This window comes from Mobula birostris, chromosome 14 (genome assembly GCF_030028105.1).
Source record: "Mobula birostris isolate sMobBir1 chromosome 14, sMobBir1.hap1, whole genome shotgun sequence".
NCBI lineage: Eukaryota > Metazoa > Chordata > Chondrichthyes > Myliobatiformes > Myliobatidae > Mobula > Mobula birostris.
The window spans coordinates 84,343,033-84,363,625 of record NC_092383.1 but is presented as its reverse complement, the minus strand read 5'-3'; the positions used below and the strand labels follow the sequence as shown (position 1 = coordinate 84,363,625).

The following is a 20,593-nucleotide window of genomic DNA, read 5'->3' as shown; positions in this document are numbered from 1 at the left end:
TGTTGCAAGGACCAGAATTCGTCTCTGCCAATGTTGTCACCTGCGGTTGCCTGAGTCATAACTGGCTACAAAGAGAGGAACCAGGATTTAACAGCTCAAACTGGACCTCAAATGTTAAAAGTGTTCACTTGGTGGATTACGCAAGTGATGAGGAATGGCAGCGTGCTTGTACTTGCAGAATTATGGCCACGGGACAACATCTCATGCACCATCAATCTCCAGGCCATGCCACTCAGGAACTGGGGCTAATATTTTTTTTGCGACCGAATGATTGTCTGCTCTCCTAACTATACTTTTTACATGTGTTATACGCTGCGTGGGGCTGTGTTTTGCACCTTGGCCCCACAGGAACACAGTTTTGTTTTGGCTGTGTGCATGAGTATGGTTGAATGACAATTAAACTTGAACTGCTGGGACATCTCACCTGAAGTTACAGCTAGCGCGCTGCACAACTCTTCAATTAGACCGGCCCAGGGTAAACATTCGGTCCCCATCTCCAGTTCATCACAGCAGGACCTCCCTCCTCTTGAAACCAAGAGGGCAGAAGTAATGGAGTGGGGGGGTGGGTGTAAAAAGAAGGATCCCACCAGAAAAGGGAAATCTATCTGACAGAAGAGGAAATGTCCAAAACCTCTAACTTCAGGAAGGAATATTTATTGGGTCACACATAATACATGCAGCTAGCGGGAGAAGAGTAGCCTAGTTCTACCATGAGGGATGTAGAGGGGCCTGAGCATGGTGTGCATGTCGAATCTTCCTTGTGTAGACAAGTGTTTCTGAGGGTGAGATTGCCTTCTCTATGCACTTGGGGGACCTGCATTACCTCCTGATGCTCTGGTTGTGGTGTGATTGCAAATGCCTGATTGACCTAAAGGTGAAACAATTTGACAGGTGAGCTCCATGCAACAGAGAGAAGAAAAGCATCACATGTAGCCTCCCTCAGCAGAGGATCCTAAGTACAAGTGACTCTGCAGATGCTGGAAATCTTGAGCAACGCAGGCAAAATGCTGGAGGAACTCAGCAGGTCAGGCAGCATCTGTGGAGAAGAATCAAGAGTTGATGTTTCAGACCGGGACCGCTCATCAGCACTGCGAGGACTGCGAAGGAAGCGGGAAGAAGGCAAAATAAGAAGGTGGTGGGAGGGGAAGGAGTACCAGCTGGAGGGTGGTAGGTGAAGCCAGATGAAGGAGAAGGTCCGTGGGTGGGAGAGAAGGTAGGTGGGTGGGGGAGGGGGCTGAAGTGAGGAGCATAGAGATGAAAGGTGGAAAAGGTAAAGAGCTGAAGAAATCGGAATCTGATACAAGAGAAGAATGGACCAAAGGACAGAGGGAAGGAGGAAGGGCACCGGGGGTGGGGGGAGGGTGGGAGGTGGTGATGTGCAGGTGAGGAGAAGAGAAGGGCCAAGAGGGGAGCTAGAATGGGGAATGAAAAAGGAGAGACGTGGGGCAGGAGGAGAAATTATCACATGTTGGAGAAATTAATGATCATGCCGTCAGGTTGGAAGCTATGAGGTGTTGCTCCTCCAACCTTACAGTGTCCTCGGCACGTCAGTAGAGGAGGCCACGGACCGGCATGTTGGAATCGGAATGGAGAGTGGAATTCGAACGGTTGACCGTTGAGAAATCCTCCCTGTTGTGCATGGAGCAAAGGTGTTTGACAAAGCGGTGCCCCAATCTCTCAACGTAGAGGAGGCTCCACTGGGAGCACCAGTTATAGTAGATGACCCTGAGAGACTTGCAGGTGAAGTGTTGCCTCACCTGGAAGGACTGTTTGGTGCCCTGAATGTTGGTGAGGAAGGAGGTGAATAGGCAGCTGTGGCTCCTGAGGCAAGGTTGCCAAAGGTGACGGTGACCCTGACATCAGCTTTGATAGCAATTCAGACATTTGATGGAGCACTCCTCAAAGGTCAAACAAACACTAGTGTCTGTCATCAATCTCAGGAATAGCTGAGAAATTTTAGTAACGATTCTCCCGTCTCTCCGGCTGTGGATCCTGTGGAGCAGTTTGTGCTTCAAGAGAGATTGCTGAGGTGTTTGTGATGTGAGGTCGTCAAAGCACAAACAATGTATAAATCAGATTCAGATTAATTTACTTATCACATATACATTGTGTTTAACAGTGATTTTTGTTTTCTCTCTCCTGAACTGGTGGCAGTGAAGCCTGGAAATTTCTCCTCAGTTCTTGAGGGTTCCAGAAGAACCCTGGTGAATCTGCAGTCTTGTTAGTACACAAGACAAGGAGAGGAGGCGAAGATGCGTCTACCACAGATGAACAGGCAGGACACCGTAAAAGGCACTATCGATCGTACGGGATCAAAAGATGAGGATGTGAGGCAGTAGAATGAAATGGAGGGGAAGGGTGTGAGGATAAAGGGTGAGGAAATAAACATTGTGAAAGATATTCATCTTGTTTGTTGCATTTTGTTGTTTGATTGTTTGTGGTTTTTATATTGCTGTATTTATGCTCTATTCTTGGTTGGTGCGGCTGTAACGAAACCCAATTTCCTTCGGGATCAATAAAGTATATCTATCTATCTATCTATATTGTATCTCTGACCACGGAACGAGAGCCAATTCTCATTTCAGCAGACATTGATCACTGGCTTTGGCCGCAGACCAGTTACTTCCCATTTGGGATCAGAGTCATGTTCACCTTCAAAAGGCGATGCCTCACAAAGGCGACATCCATCATTAAGGTCCCCCATCACCCAGGACATCCCTCCTTCTCATTACTACTATCAAAGAGGAGGAACAGGAGCCTGAAGGCACACACTCAACATTTCAAGAACAGCTTCTTCCCCTCTGCCATCCGATTTCCGAATGGATATTGAACCCATGAACACTACCTCACTGCCTTTTTCCTTTTTGCACGACTTACTTAACTTATTTTTACATATCCTTATTATTGTAATTTATAGTTCTTTTTCTGTTATGTATTGCAATGTACTGCTACCTCAAATTTCATGACATATGCCAGTTATATTAAACCTGATTCTAATTCTCATTTATGTGCACTGACAGGATTGCTGATCCACCAGGATTCCTCTGGAATTCTCAACAACTTAAGAGAAACCTCCAAGCTTTACTGTCACCAGTTCAGGAGAGACGAAACAAAAAAAAAATCAAACATTTGTTAAAAAAGTGATTCTTTAAGCCAGAGGTAGATGAGAATCTGGAACTCTGCCTTAAAGTGTGAAAGAGGAGGAATTCTCTACAAATTTAAAAAGCAGCTAGCTGTGTATCTGACCAGCCATGGGCAGCAGGACTAAAAGTTTGGATTGGGCTGGGTTAGCTCTTTTTCAGTTGGCAAATGGTTGCAGCGGATCCGGGCCTCATCTCGACTCTACTTCACCTTGGCTCCCCTTGCCTCGGTACTGACACCTCAAATCGCCTCCAAGTCTGCTCCGGCAATCGCCAAACGTTGGCTAATTACCCACTCTCGGGACCAGGCCTGGGCCCTGCCTCCACCTCGAATCGCCTCCAAGTCTGCTCCAGCAATGGCCAAACGTTGGCTAATTATCCAGTCTCGGGGCCAGGCCTGGGCCCTGCCGCCACCTTGAATCGCCAACAAGTCTGCTCCGGCAATGGCCAAATGTTGGCTAATTACCCACTCTCAGGACCAGGCCTGGGTCCCGCCCACCACCTCAATTCGGCCCATAGTCGCCACGCCCAACCATCCTGGACCTTTAAGACTTCAGTTCACGGGCCGACTGGTGGCGCAAGGACATCGGGACTGGACCCGGGAGCGGAGGTCCCCCAGTTCGAAGCTAGTCGGGTCCGCCCCCAAGTATGCTTTCCATCTGTGCCAGGTTGAGTGTCGAGATCGCAACTCGACCTCGTAAAACAAAGGGAAAATACTGCAAAAATGTCTTTGTAGGAGTGGCACGCCACACAGTCTCTCTCTCACTCTGCGCCTTGTAAAAAAGCCATGAAAAATCCATCATCATGGATGCACGCACGGACACGCAGACGCGCACGCACGGACATGCAGACGCACATGCACAGGCACACATGCACACGCAGATGCACAGACTTGCAGGCACACGCCAAAAAGAGACTTCAGTTCACATTGCAAAAATGCCAGGTTGTACAGGTGGTCCAAAAGGGAGGTTACAGAGTACTGATTTCAATGATCATTGATCATTTACCAGAAAAAGTGTGATTAATAGAGTAGTTAATAGTCTTGTTTGCTGCCAGTAAGTCACTGCTGTGCTTTACCAGTGCTATCTCAAACCAGAACAAACTCAAACAAATAAATAAACCACACAAGGGGCAAATGACTGGATGATTAGCAAAAGAGGCAGATTTTAAGGGGTTCTTTAAGAGAAGAGAGAGAGACTGGGAGAGGTTTAGGGAGCATTTCTGAGCCTAGGGTCTTGGCAGCTGATGGCAGAGCCAACAGTATTGGAGTTGCTGCACTCACGGACATGCAAAAGGCTTTCAAGTTCCACCCCCTCCCTCCAGATCTCTTAAATTTTCTCAGCTGCTCTGGAATTACTTATAGGATATCATTTCTTCCTTGCAGAATGTGAACATTGTTTGCCTGATACCTTGAAACCTTCATAAAATTAACACCCAGTGAGGTGACACAAATAGGCCGCACTGCCACAATCACCATGGAAACACACTCAGAGAGCCAAAGATCTCTCTGGTGCTGCTGATCAACATCTCCCGGGCCAAGGTCCATATTAACGTGGGATTCTTTTTTATATAACCCTACTAAAATACCACAGATTTTCACTTGTGCGTTTGCATTTTCTTTCACCTCGTCCATTTTTTAAAGATAATTCTTTTCATCTTCAGGGTCCTGACTACAACAGAATTCTTCCTGTGTCAGTTAGTTCAAAACATTGCACTATTGACAATCTTTCAGTTTCAACACCGAGGGAAATTGGGAGGCCAAATGGAATTTACAAGAGGTCACTAAGTAAGCAGTTGAGGACCTCTGACTGCCCTCCCATACAGACCACCATCATCTCCAAATCTCATCCACAGCAGCAATGATAAATGGGGGCAATCAATGTACAAATAAAACATTCAAGAACTGGGGTGATCAGGAATAGACTCTGTAACTAATAATAATCAACATGCCCCTGCAACAAACAACAATCTATGTTCAACTAGCAAATGAGAAGATACCCCAGATGGAATTATCTGGCTCTACCACCCAAATATAAAAAAAAGTTCTGAATAAATCTAGTCCTGAAGAAGAGTCTCCACTCGAAACATTGACTGTTTGTTCATTTCCATGGATGCTGCCTGACCTGCTGAGTTCTTCTAGAATTCTGTGTGTTTTGCTTTGGATTTTCAACATCGGCAGAATTTCTTGTGTTTAAACACTAAAGTTGTTGCTCTGGAGTTGCACCAGACTGAGAGACAGTGAGCAGGCAGCGCCGGCCGAGACCTCCAGCAGGATCCCTCCATTGTCGCCTCTCTAGGTGGGCCGTTTGGGTGAATAGCAAGGCTTATACATGGACTGCGTGGTGAAGGGCAACAGATGCCATGCATTGGTGGGCACAGGGTCAATATCTGGGTTCCCTCCCTAACATGGACCAGCCATCCCTGACAATGGCAGTCCAGCTGGCTACTGTCACCGGCGACTGTGCGGCAATGACAGGGAAGTTGTGTCTGCGCCACACGGGGAAAAGCATAGTGGAGCACGAGGTGTGGCTAGCCAACATCTCTTGTAGCTAGTGGACCCCCCCAGGGGCTCCACACCACAGAGCTGCAGTTGGTGCGTGGGCTGGTGAGGGTTGGCCATTTCGGAGTTTCGAAGACATTGGGCAGGCTGCGTGAACACTTCTACTGGCCTGGGTACAGGCAGGACGTGGAGCTGTTGGTGCACTGCTGCAATGCTTGCTTATCCCAGAAGGGACCGGGCCGCCAGTCTAGGGTGCCAGTGTAGCAGTGCCTGGTGCGAGCCCCACTCGGAAGAAAGGACTATCCACCAAGTTTGGAATGGGCTGGGAGAGGTATTTGACTGTATCCCCGATGTGGTCACACTTAGTGCAGTGGCTGAGCGGTAGAAGGCAGTCAAGTTATGCCAGGACCGGCTGGCACCATATTGGCCCTTGGCCGCAATGGGGGCCAGCCATTTTGGGTTGCAAAGTCATTGGGCAGGCTGTGTGAACACATCTACTGGCCAGGGTGCAGGCAGGACGTGGAGCTGTTGGTGCAAGGCTGAAGGAAGGAAATGATACTCTGGGTGCTCTTCAACTCGCCTCACCAAACAGTGCCCCCCCCCAGCACCCCAGGTGGCAGCGTTGACCACCACCGGAACTTTTGAACTTTGTTGTGGACTCTGGGGTGGCCAGGATCAGCTGACCCTTCAGGTAGGGGCAATGCGGCGTTCTGGAGGCGTGGCTGACAGCTTGCCCCAGCATTCCTAGCGGCCAGCGCTACTTATTTTTCTTGTTCTAAAATGCATTTGTGAAACTATGGTGAGATGTTCAAGTCCGTTTATTGTTACATTCCAGCTCTGTTTATACAGTTGTTCCCTTGTGGGTTTATGGGTCACCCTGACTGTATCTGGGGTGTGTAATAATCACGTCCCCCATCTGAATGGTTTCTCACAGAGCGATGGCGCTCTGTTACTGTGCTTGTGCAATAAAACCAGGATGAGATGAACGAGCTCCTCTTGTCTGTCATCATAGACCGAATACTCACCGCCTAAGACCTCTGCACAGTACCGTAGTCATTTTATGTATTGCACTGTACTGCTGCTGCAACAAAATAAAAACAAATTTCATGACATATATGGGTGATGGTAAACCTGATTCTGATATGGGTCTCTGGTGTGGACTGAGTGTGGAAAGGGGGCAGGGAGAGGGAAATCACGGTTGGGAAAAGAGGAAGGGAGAGGGGAGGGAACTGCAGGCACAGAGACATTCAGTAATGATCAATAAACCAATTGTTTGGAATCAAATTACTTTGCCCAGTGTCTCAGGGCTAGGTGTGTCTGCACCCACAGCACCCCACTGCCCCGGCGCTCCTTTTCTACCACCTGTCCCACACCCCTCCCATGGTGCTCCACCCTCACCATAACCAATATCCTTTGCTCCAGCTAGATTTACAAACTTGCTCTCCGCTCCACATTGACAAATAGAGTACTGTGCAGAAGCCTTAGGCATCCTAGCTATATATACGTGCCCAAGACTTTTGCACAGTACAGCAGATACATTCTACTTGTAATTTATGGTTTTAATTTTTCTGTCTTGCGCTGCCCTGCCAAGCAAAACAAGAAATTCGCAACAGCTATCAGTGATAATAAACCTGATTCTGCGTTCTGGGATTTTGACCCAGCAATCGTGAAGGAATGGTGATATATTTCCAAACTAGGATGGTGTGTTGCTTGGAGAGCAACTTCCAGTTGTGATGTTCCCATACTGTTGCTGTCCTTGCCCACTGAGCTGGTAGAGATGCGAGTTTGGGCACTGCTACCTGAATTGATGACCAGTGAGGTTTATTCCATTAATTACTGTGCTTTCCAGGTCGAAACCACTGGATTCCCAAATATGCCTAGCTACCAACATGAAGGGATAGTAGTGACAGATGGATGAAATTCCAGGAGGTGTCATCAGACAAGAGCAGCTAGAATTGTTCTCCTTTGAGGGCAAAGATTAAGAGATTTTGGAAAAGTGTTGAAGAATTTTGATCACATAAATAATAAAAATCTGTTTCCAATGTCAAAGTTTTATAAAAACAGGATTGGTTTGAGAAAGACAAACCAGAGATGAAATAAAAAGAAATGTTATTGTGTGCAAAGTTGTTATGACCTAGAATGCACTGCCTGAAGGGACAGTGAAAGCTGATTCAATAAGAACTTTAAAGGGAAGTTTGGATAAATAATAGAGAGGGACAAATCTGAAAAAAGAACAGGGAATGTGGAATTAATTGAATAGATTTTTCATAGGCATGATTGTTTGCAGTAAACTTTGATTGGACTGAGATAACAAAAGTGCTGAATGGTGTCCAGAATATGAAAAAAAAATTATCACACACTGCAGACTCACTGTCCAAAATATACTTCGAATCAAAAATACAAGATCATAGGACATAGGAACAGAATTAGGCCATTCACATTACGTCCGCCATTTGATTATGGCTGATTTATTATCCCTTATTTTCCTGCCTTCTTTTTAACCTTTGACACTCTTACTAAATCTGTGAAGATTCACAGCACAGGGGCCCAAACTGACCAGTAGGAGGGGATGAGGAATAACGGAGGAGGGGATGAGGAATAATGGAGGAGGCAGTGATTGGTTGACACCACATTTAGGCTTTTTTAGAACCCTCAAGGTTGCTGTAAAGGCTGAGGGAATTGAAAACTTCCACACAGTTTAGTGAGAAAGATTACAGAGAACGACACACACAAAGCGATTAATTCAATAGAAAGGGCATCGAGGAGAGAGGTTGTGTTGGCATAACCAGTTGAGCATGCAGGGTAAGTCCAGAGATTTAAGCAGATGCCAGATTTGCAAGAAGTGTCGTCTATCATGAGACTACACTTCATCTATCACCATTGAAGCACCTTCAGTAACTCCAAAAGACTGAGGTTAGGTAAAATACCAAAAGGCTTTTATTCGTTGTACAATACGACCTCCATGGTGAGTGTCTGCCCCTGGACTGAGGGGGAGGGGCAAGGCGAAACACATTTATACAGGAACTGTGGGAGGAGCCATAGGGGCAGTCAGCAGAGGGGCGCGTCCAGACAGTTAACCCAGTTACAACATATATATGGTTTACCACCACCATGAAATTCAGTGTCTGTAAACTGCTGGTTCCTTAAGGTTGTTATAACAATGAGCGGTAGTGGGGATGAGCTCCATCTATTAAATGCTCCCAATGGTGTACATCTCCAATAGCCTCTGACAACCAAGTCTAGCTCCTGCCTTTCATGAGTGGCTAAACTACTAAGCCCGACAGAACAGCTTTTACTCTCAGGAAGAGAGGCAAAGGTGGTCTACTAGCTCCTTAAAACCTGTTGCTTCGCGCATATGAGGCTCATCGGCCATGGTTGGTAGCTCACCTCGGAGAAAGGAAGCCCTGAATGCAAACCTCTGCTGCCTTGTGACTACACCCACTCACAGGGAGGTCTTCAGGAGTAAACTCCGAGGAAAAATCTGGAGCTGGAGTCCCTAAGGCAATCGTACAATGAGTTCAACGCTGACTGGCAACTCTTCTGATGCCGCTGGTGCCAAACTATATCACCTCTGCTATTCCTTTGGATTCATCAGCTGCATGGGGGAGTGGGGGCCTGCTACGTGGACAACAGCTTGTTCAGCATATTGGACTGCCCTGGCTTTTGTATCATGTAGACAGTTGGGATGCGATGGAGGCCTCAATCTGTAAACTGTTTATTCTAATAACTAAGTTTAGTTTCTCTCAAATATACAAATATACAAAGTCCCAATTGCCTAATGACACCACAACATCACAAATACATATATTTGTCCATTACTAAATAAGGAGGCAAAGGTTCCAACACATCTCCACATGTTGTTGAATCCTGTTACACCACAGGGGAAATTCAACCATTCACACTGGTGTTCAACAGCCTTGACATCACTTGGTCTCAAACCATCGGCATCCTGACTAAAGGTTAAAGAGTAGATTTATTTCTCACATGTGCATTAAAACATGCAGTGAAATGCATCATTTGCGTCAACAACCATGGTCCGAAATGTTGTTGAGGGCAGCCTGCAACCGTCACCATGCTTCCTGCTTCAGCACAGCACACCCACAATTTGCCCTTTACTAATCCGTACACCTTTGGAATGTGGGAGGAAACTGGAGCACCGAGAGAAGAAATAGTGGTCACAGGGAAAACGTATAAACTCCCTACAGAGAAAAGCGGGAATTGAACCCCAATCACCAGCGCTGTAAAGCACTGCGCTAACCGTACCACCCTTTAATCCTGATTGTCATCCTTGACCTGAAACTTATTGGACCAGTGCATAAACACTGCAGGTACAAGAGTAGGTTAGAGGTAGGGCATTGAGGTGTAGGTGACTGCCCTTCCGATATCCCCATCATCTACAAGGCTGTAGAGAGGGGCCTGATAGAGTAGCATCCACTTACCTGAGTGAATGCAACTTCAACAAGTCTCATGCACTGGGTGGCCCAGTTCAACCGAGAGTAAGCTGAGGGAATTTCAAAATTAGACTCGAAAAACAAACATCAAACAATAATCAAAATGAAAATCGGAGTCTGAAGGTCAATCAGTAGTCCAGAGCTCGAAGCCCAATGGCTGAGGACTGGAGTCCTGTCCTGGAGTTAGAGAGCTGTCTGGGTTTGTGTTGAGAGGGACAAACAGAGTTTGTTTTGCTGTTGTTTTGTTGTGCTCTGGGTTGTTCTGCCGAACATTTGTGGGTATGCTATGTTGGTGCTGCATTGTGAGAAGACACTTGCGGGATGCCCCCAGAACATTCCACGGTTGTGTTGGTTGTTACGCAAATACACGTTTCAGTGTATGTTTCCATGTACATGTGATTTTAAAAAATTGTCTGAATCAGAATCTGATAAAGTGAAAGAATCTTTGTTCTCTAACAGTATAGGAAATCATGGTGTTAGGGAGATTCGGCTTCTGTTATTAGCCAGAACACGGAGAATTGACTTATTTAAAAACAAGGAGGAGGGTAGAAGTTACTTTGTGCAATGAGTTACGATGATCTGCAATGTGCTGACAGAAAGGGCACAGAGCTAGATACAGTCACATTAACTGGATATACAAAAAGAAAAAAAAGTTTATAGAGTATTGAGGAGGGGAAGGGAAGGGATAGCTCTTTCAATACAGTATAGACATTTTGTGTGCCAAATAGCCTCTTCTGTGCCTCAAGCATCTAATCATAAAACATCTTGAGGTAAAAAACAAACACAACATTAGATGGTTTAACAAGTTTACAAATCACCCCAGGGGCATCAACCTGAAATGTTTGTCCACAGGTGCAGGACGTCTGCTGAGTATTTCATAAGCAGCAGAGATTCTGCAGATTTCACAAATCTTGACCAACACACACAGAATGCTAGAGAAACTTAGCAGGTTAGGCAGCATCTATGGAGGGGAATAAACTGTCAGTATTTCAATGGGGAATTTTGATCTCAATCCAAAATGGAGAATAGAAACAGGGAGGAGGGCAAAAATTACCAGAAGTTAGAGAAATTGATCCTCACGCCAGCAGGTTGGAGACTACCCAGACACGATATGAAGTGTTGCTCCCACCTGCATGAGTTTGGCCTCATCACAGCAGTACAGGAAGAAATGGGCTCTCATGTCAGAATGGGAATGGGAAGTCAAATTGAAATGGGTAGCCATTGGGAGATCCTGCTTTTTATGGAGCTTGACAAAATGGTTCCCAAAACTGCGTTGGGTCCCACCAATGTAGAGGGAGCTGCACCAGGAGCACCAGATGCCACGATGAGGCCAAACTCAGCTTAGAGAAGCAAAACATATTCCACCTTGGTAGCCACAAACCTGAACGCATTGACTTTTCAGATTTCTGCATTCTTCCCTCCTTCTCTCTTCTTCCACTCCCCATTCTGGTTACCCACTCACCCCTTATCTTCCCATCATCTGTCCAACACCTCCCTCTGATTCCTCTCCTCCTTCTTTTCTTCTTCAGTTCCCTTTATCTTTCTCACCTACCTCCTTCCAGTTTCTTACTTCTCCCCACCCACCTACCTTCCCCCTCACCTTGCCTCACCATTAGCCTTCTAGCTTGTACTCCTTCCCCCACACACCACCTTCTTATTCAAGCTGCTGCCCATTCATTTCCAGTCCTGATGAAGAGTGGCGACCCAAAACATCGACTCTTTATTTCTCTTTATCACTGTTGCCTGATTTACTGAGTTCCACCAACATTTTCTTTTTTTTGTCTGACTGAGCATTTCAATCCTTTGCAATTTTTGCAGTTCTCATGATTTTGCTTTCTGAAGGTCATCTTATAGACTTGGGTGAGCAATTTCTCTAGTTGAGCATTCTGTCAAGAATATAGACAGGCCAATTGTCGTGCATTTAATATTTCAGTAGTATTTGAGTAATGATGATGCTAACATGCCAAGAAGATGCCAAGAGCAATGCCTCTCCAACCCTGGCAATAGCCTGCATTGTAAAAATTTCTTGGTGGTAGTGGATGCAGCTGCAAAGTGGGCAGAAGTGTTCACAATAGCTTACACTACAACCCCACACACCATCGATGTGTTGAGAAGCCTCTTCGCAAGAACTGGTGTTCCACAACACTTAGTGACAATGGACTGCAGCTTGTGGCAGAACAGTTTCAGCCATTACTGTAAATGAATGGAATAAGATATATCATATCTTCACCGTACCATCCAGATACAAATGGCTTAGCAGAAAGGTTTGTCCAAAGTCTAGAGAACTCACTGCGAGCAATGTCAGCAGAACACAGTACACAAACACTGAACCAAAAAGAAGCTCACCAATTTCCTCCTTGCACAAGGCAATGCAGCACGCTCCACAGCCAACAACTCACCAGCTGGGCTGTTCCTGGGTCGTTCCTTGCATTCACACTTGGTTCTCCTCAAACCCAATCTCAGAAGGAGTATGCAGAACAAACAGCTGAGACAAACTTGAGGGCTCCTCAGACAAGGAGGTTCAATGTTTCACTCCTGGACAAGCAGTTCTGGTGAGGGACGACAGAGCTGATCAAACCTGGGTACTCAGAAAGATTAAAGACAGAACTGAACCACTCTCCTACACAGTGAAGGTTTCATCTGACATCATGTGGAGATGACACATCAATCATTTGAGGAGAGCAGAGGGAATTGCTGGAGAAGAAAGATAGCCAGATCTGTCAGAACCACTTCCTGCAATCCCACAGTCTACTCCTACAACCATCATGGAGGAGGCCCCAGAATATGAGATTGTTTCACAGCCACAAGTCTTATCTGCCAATCAGAGTGATCCCCTTTGTCAGGAAAGCTGTTATCCACAAGAGCAAGAAAGCCACCACAGCAATTAAATCTTTAGGCCTGAATGGGATAATTTAAAATTTACTATGCTGTGGATGTCTACGTAGTAGTTGTATTATATAGTTGAGATGCATTCTTTATTGAGTTGAAGTTGATAGCTGTGCAGGGAGAGGTGTTGATGAGTCTTTAATATTTCAGTATATTTTGAGTAATATTGTAAATATATTGTGTGATTAAGCATTCTTGTGCATTTAAATAATTCATTATGGGTTAAGTGTGAAAATAAATCAACTGTACATGCCATGATGTCACCACGGGAGATGTGCGCATCTCACGGAAAGTAAAAACTAACAACACGACTCAGCAACTGGCTCTCTTCTCTTCAATTAGTTTTTCTGTATTTAGAGTTTTGGATGGAGTTACTATTTTACAAGATGGTTATGAAACCAACTTGATTCTCAAAAGAAGACTGGAATTAAAAGAATGAATTAGAAATCTGGTCCCATGCTGATATATACGTGTCAAGTGATATGGGAAGATACAGAACTGAAACACCAGCACCAACACACAGATCACAGTAACTACAGCTGACAAAGGTAACCTCCAGACTGACAAAGCATGAACTCCCCCTTCCATCCTTTTCCATTCCCTATCCTATCTCTCCTCTTTACCCTTCTCTTCTCCTCATCTGCCTATCAATCATCTCCCTCTGGTGCCCATCCTCCCTCCCCTTCTTCAATAGTCCTCTCCTATTAAATTCCTTCTTCTCCAGCCCTTAACTTTTCCACCTACCACCTCCCTTCATCCCTCACCTACCATTAACCCCACCTTCCACCTTGTACTCCTCCTGTTATGTTCTGTAACTTCTAAACATTAAATTAATTCAAGGAAGACGTGGAGTCCAGGAATGCGGGTCTGGCTTCTTTACTTGCAGCAAGGCGCCCATGTATCACATGGTAGCATGATAATGTATGCAATTAAGGTATTTTTACATATAACCCATAATTAATTATTTAAACAAACAAGAATGCTGAATTAAACAATATATATCAAGTCAAGTTTATCATCATACATGTATACATGATTACTCAAATATTGTTGGAATATGAAATACATAATACCAACCTCCCCCTCCACCTTCTTATCCTGGCTTCTTGACCCTTTCTTTCCAGTTCTGGAGAAGGGGGACAGCCCAAAACTTCGACTGTTTATTCTCCTCCTCAGATGCAGCCTGACTTGTGAAAGTTCATCCAGCATTTTTTGTGTGCTGCTGAGTATTTCAATCCTTCGCTGTCTTTTTTCGCAATTCCCATGGTTTTGTTTTCTGAAGGCCACCTTAGAGCTTTCAGTTATTATTTCTCTAGTTGGCCATTCTGTCAAGACGATTATGGAAAGAAATAAAATACTGATCACAATGCTATTGTCAACACCCTGTGTGTGTGCGTTGCATTGTTATGTCACTATAGGGTTATGAAACAAATGTTTTAAACAAATGAAACAAAACAAGAGGACTTGAATTAAAATAATGAATTAAAAAATTATTCCCATGTGCATCAAGAGTTTCAGCAATATGGAACTGAAACACACTGGCACCAACACATGTAGATCACTGTAACTATGGCTTACACAGGTAGACCGCAACACACACAAAATGCTGGAGGAACTCAGCAGGCCATGGAAAAGTGTAAACAGTCAACATTTTGGGCCGAGATCCTTCATCAGTCCTGAGCTTGTACTCCTTCCCTTCCCTCCAGCTTTTCATTTTGCCTTCCTCCCCCTTCCTTTTCCAGTCCTAATGAAGGGTCTCAGCCTAAAACATCAACTGTTTATTCTTTTCCGTAGATGCTGCCTGACCTGCTAAGTTCCTCCAGTATGGTGTGTGTGTTACTTTGGATTTCCAGCATCTGCAGATTTTCTCATGTTTGTGATCTTACCTCAATGTCAGAGTACAGCATTATCAAGTCAATAGGGAAAATGGATTTACAGACTGAAGATCAAAAACTATAAATATATCCGTAACAGGAGGGTCAAACCAGATTGCAACATGTTCACACCCACACAGACATTTTTTTTTGACAACAGCATATATTTAAATCACAGCATGCTGTTTCAATTATATCAATGTGAAATGCACAAATACCAGGGAGTGTGTGTTATATTAAAAGAATGAATAGGAATTCATGACTCATACCAAGTTCATTAACTGGGATTTTCAATAATTGTCGCATAATACGTTAATTTCGTGCAACAAAGCGCAATGATCCAGCTGCAATTTCTGCTTTAGGTCTTCCTTATTGAGTCAGACCATTGCACATATTCAGAAAGGTGATGTGGCATTCAACACTCTGAGTTGTAGGTTTTGAAGTGTGCCGACTGAAGGGCGCAGAACACATAAAGAAGGGAATACAGGGAAGTAGCCATGAAACGAAAAAAAAATCGGTATACAAAATCCAACCAACAAATAGCCTGTTGGCAAACTCGGCCGTCATGTGCACAGCACACACCCAAAGACCGGCTCAACTGCCGAAAGGGAAGAAAATCATTTGTCCCGTCTGCCCAACCACACCTCAGCGTGAATTCCTGTACAGGGAACTAAAGTTAGTAACAGATCAGAAACAGGTCGAATATCGTCGGCATATGTCATAAATTTGTTTGTTTGCAGCAGCAGTACAGTGCAATATGTATAAAAAACTACAAATTATAATAATATATATAAAAAGTAGTGCAAAAAGAGAGAAAAAAGAGTGAGGTATTGTTCATGGGTTGGTGCATTGTCCATTCAGAAATCTGATGGCTGAGGGGAACACTTTCAAGGACTCTTCGTCTCATGTTCTCAATATTTATTGCTTATTTATTTATTATTATTATTAATTTCTTTGTGCACTTGCACAGTGTGTTGTTTTTTACATACTGGTTGAACATTCAAGTTCCTTAGTCTTTCATCCAAGGCCTTTCATTGATTCTGTTATGGTTATTACTCTATATAGATTTACTGAGTACACCCACAAGACAGGTGGGTGAAATTCAGGGCTGTATATGGTGACACATATGTACTTTGATAATAAATTGACTTTGAACTCTGAAGAAGCTGCTCCTAAAACATTGAGTGTGTGTCTTCAGGCTCCTGTACCTCCCCCTGATGGTAGGAATAAGAAGACAGCATGTCCCAGGTGATGGGGGTCCTTAATGATAAATGCTGCCTTTTTGAAGCATGGCCTTTGGTGTCCTCGATGCTGGGGAGGTTAGTGTCCATGATGGAACTGGCTGAGCCTGCGACATCTTGCAGCCTTTTTTTTTTGCCGTTTGCGATGTTGGCGGGATGATGTCTTTTTCATGCCTTCACAAGGCGCGAATCGAGAGAGAGACTGTGTAGCGTGCCACTCCTCACACAGACATTTCGCAGTATCTCGACACTCAACCCGGCACGGATGGAAAGCGTACTCGGGAGCGGCCCTGACTGGATTCGAACCCAGGAACCTTCGTTCCGAAATCTGGCGCTGATGTCATTGCACCACCAGCCAGCCACTTGCAGCTTTTTCTGATCCTGTGCAGTGGTGCTTCCATCAAGATCCATCACAGGGTTCCCAACTCGGGGTCTACAGACTCCTCGGTTAATGGTAGGGGTCCATGGCATTAAAAAGGGTTGGGAACCCCTGATCAAGAAGCTTGAAAGGTATAGTATCCCTTTCAAACTTCCTGTTAGACCTAAACCCTTTCTCAATTTACAAATTTCACAAAGGAATTAACTGGAAGACATATATAAAGCATACACAGGAGTCAGCCACTCAGACTTGAACCACCATTCAGTTAGGTCATGAGTGACCCGATCTTGGACCGTTCCCTATAACCCACGACAGCTACAGACCAATAATCTACCTCGGCCTTCAACATATCAATAATTCAGCCTCATCAGCTCTTTGGAGTTGACAACTTCAAGCCTTCATGACCCACTGAAAGAAAAGTATTCTTCTCATCAGCATCTTAATCTGCTGACCAGTGTGTGATAAAGGGTAATAATTATTCTGGGATAATTCTCCTCAGTTCTAGGTTGCTCGGCGGGGGTGATCATCCTCTTGACATTTATTCGTCAAGCCCCCATAGAATCATGGCCTCCCCTACTGTAACAATGAGACCACATTCAGGTTGGAGAAGTAACACCCCATATTCTGTCTGGGTAGCCTCAAACCTGTTGGCGTGGACATCAATTTCTCTAACTCCTGGTAATTTCTTCACCCCCTTCCCCTTCTCTTTTTCCATTCTCCATTCTGGTTCCCCTCTCACCCCTTCTCTTCACCTGCCCATTCTTCCCTTTCTTCCATGGTTCAATCTCCACACCTATCAGAGTCCTCCTTCTTCATCCCTTTATCTCTTCCACCTATCATCTCCAGGTTTCTTGTTCCATCCCTCCCTTCCCCCCCCCACCCTCCCCCTCCTTCTCCCTCACGTGGTCTCACCTGTCATCTTCTCCTAGATGAGCTGCCAACCACGGCTGATAAGCCCTGTCTGCCCAAAGCAACTGGTTTTACGCTCTCAGTAACGCAGCTTTGCCCCTTCTCCTGTCAGAGGAAACGGTTCCGCCTCACGTGAAGCCTAGGAGGTGGACTTGGTTACCAGAGGCCATTTCAGGCGCAGGTCATTGGGAGCATTTCATAGGTAGTGGGAGCTTATCTCCATTACCACTCCCGGCTATAACAATCTTACTCATAAACAATGTCTTTCTTTGTCACTCACATTCCATTACTCTTCAGAGGGATACTTAGCTGAAGTGAGAACTGACTGCACAGGGACAATGAGTATCATGTAAAATTTTACACCGGTGAGTCAGATGGGCTTGTTCATTTAAAGATTTATTTCTGTTGCCCAGAGGCGATGGGTGTCAGTGGTGGTAAGGTAACCTTTCCTGGTATTAGCCACCAGAATCTGGTTAAAGGCAAGAAACATGCTCCCTCTGTGCCTTCCCTATGCTTTCACAAGCTACTCCTCTTCCCACACTGTCAGAGTTTTTTTTTCTCCAAACCTGCTGCAGAATCCTCTCTTTCAGAAAAGGCCACCTGCTAAAGTTCCATTTAACACTCAAGCAACTGTCAGGAGGGAGATCTTTCTACACCACATCTGAGTCTTATTCAGGTTGCGGAGATGAAAGGATAGCCCTCTAAACCACTCGGCTGGCCTGTTCCAGTTATCTTGCACCTTACCACGAAGGTTGCTGTAATCATTTTACGGAGGGGACCATCCAGCTGACTCAGATTGATTTACCACAGGTACACTGAAACATACAGTGAAATGCAACCCACAGCCAACGCAACCAAGGATGTGCTGGGGGGCAGCCCACAAATGTCGCCACACATTCTGGAGGTCAAGACATGTCCACGATGTTCTGCTGAACAACAGAAATAGCAACAACAGCAGAACAAGCCCTTTTCCCACTCACACCCACTGACAGACCTCCAACCTTAAGACATTAAACTGTAGCTGCTGCTTTAATCATTGCTAGTACATTATTGTAGCTGGAACGTTAACAGGAATACATCACCACATCATTCCTTGCAACCAGATCATGCTTATACCAGGTGGGTTCCCAAGCAGGGTGGATAAAATACACAAGACCCATACACAGCATTCCAACATCCCACACCTATTCCTGGAAGGTGCAGAAGTTTTTAACTAAGCATGAAATTGTTCCAAACTGACAAACACCTTGCACTAACCAAGGCTCATAGTCCATAAGTCAATGCCGTGTCAGCCGTAAGTCCAGCACCTGGAATGCACACACGTGACAGAAGATTGTTCACCGACTTACGCTGAGAGTCCAGGAACTGCCGCAGTCACTGGCCCTTCATAGGTCAGCACGAGTCAAACACCGCAACGGCTGGGCTTTCTGAAACTGGATCCCTGCTCACATATACCAAGGCTGCCGGCCAACTTTGCTACCTGTCATTCTGAGCACGCTCAGTTACAAGCAGCCAATAGTCAGCGAGAGCAGGCTTGGCGGCGGCTGCTGATTAACCCCTTGTTTACTGATTTGGAGTAAGCGTACTGTTAAACATTAACACTATTCCTGTCACCCGCAAGGGGAGGGGACTATTTGAACTAGATCACCTTAAATCTCTAATTAATATCTTAAAGGCAGGTCTATGTCGGCGACACCTGTGGGCTGCCCTGAGCACAATCCTTGGACAGTGTTGTTCTTAACTCAAGACAACATATTTCACAGTAGTTTTTGATTTTATAACGTATATGTAACACATTTGCTATTTTTACAACGTCTTCCGTGACACCTGCAGGACGATCCAAACCAGTGTAGCCAGTGAAATATTCCTTGAAGTGCAGTCACTGTTATAGTGCAGGCAGCACACAGCAAGATCCCGTAAAAACAGGAAAAACTAGTCACGAACAGATAACCTGTCTGATTGATGCTCGATTGGCCACGGTACCAGATTTAAGTTCTCTGATTTTCATCAGAACAGATAACAAAGATGAAAGTTCAGCTTTTTTTGTCACATGTACATCAAAACATTGAAACATACAATGAAACACGTCATTTGCGTCAATGACAAACACTGTCTGAGGACTGTACGGGGGGGGGCAGCCAATAATTGTTGCTAAACTTCCAGGGCCAACATTGCTCACCCACAACCCAGTAGCCCTAACCCGACGACTTTGGAATGTGGAAGGGAACTGGAGCACCACGCAGTCAAGGACAGAGAGTACTAACTCATTACAGTGGCCGGAACTGAAACTCGATCGATGATCGCTAACGCTCTAAAATGTTGCTCTAACCATTACACTGCCATGCCATCTTCACCTCCTGGAGATTGAGGAGAAAGATGAATTGACATCTCACAGTACCACACTGGAGTATCAGCCTGTTTTTATCTGCTCAAGAACCCAAAGTGGGAATTGATCCTATAACCAAGCAAGAGTGAGCCGACATTTTTAGTGACCAAACCTTTACCTCCTTGGCCTCCTCTACTTCAAACCAAAGTCACTTTCTCCATTCAAGTCCTACATCTGCAGGGGTTTGATTCCAGGTTTTTTTTACTTCAGACTGGAATGACCAGTCCACCAGCAACACTTTGCACCCATTCTAGCAGAGACATATTTAAACTCTTGCTTTCGCCTATCCACAATGGAGACTCAAAATGGACCTAAAACGCATTTACCCTGTGAGAATTAATAATCGTCAAATCTGTAAGTGACAAAGTCTGCTCATCAGAGCCTAGCCCCTGTGAGAATTGATAATCTTCAAATCTGCAACACTGACAAAATCTGCTTATTAGAGCCAGTCTCCAATCATCTTGGATCTCCATACAAATGGAGCAAGGGTTTTCAAGGTCAACACTGGTGTGCAAAAGAATTGATGCACAGGTTTCATTCATTCAGAAGTGATGAAGAATTAAAGTGTCCTCAATCCTGAGGCACTGGATCAGTGTAAAAAGGAAAGCAATACCAATTTACCTTATTGTACTGAAGCAACACTCATGACCACTCATGACCAAACTTTAAAAAAAAAATCTCTCTCTCTCTCCCTCCCCCACCGCCCCCCCCCCATTCCAACATGTCTCACTCATACATATGGGGAAAGACAGTGGACTTATCAACCCCTCAGTCAGATACAAAGGATGTCAGGGGTGCCGGGTAGTCATGGATACTATATATTCTTC

At 45.0% G+C, this 20,593-nt stretch overlaps 1 protein-coding gene across 9 annotated transcripts in view; it reads right to left on the bottom strand.

Moving 5' to 3' along the window:
• Positions 1-20,593, bottom strand: part of plekha6 (pleckstrin homology domain containing, family A member 6) — a 348,944-nt gene that overhangs the window by 138,996 nt on the left and 189,355 nt on the right. Inside the window, exon 1 of one of the 9 annotated variants that reach the window (XM_072278787.1) lies at positions 14,055-14,117. The exons of 7 other annotated variants lie outside the window; for them this stretch is intronic. The gene's annotated coding sequence lies outside the window, so the exon portion shown is untranslated. Of the gene's footprint in view, positions 1-12,437; positions 12,514-14,054; positions 14,118-20,593 lie in introns of those variants that run through there. One more of the 9 variants, XM_072278786.1, reaches the window with a different exon arrangement.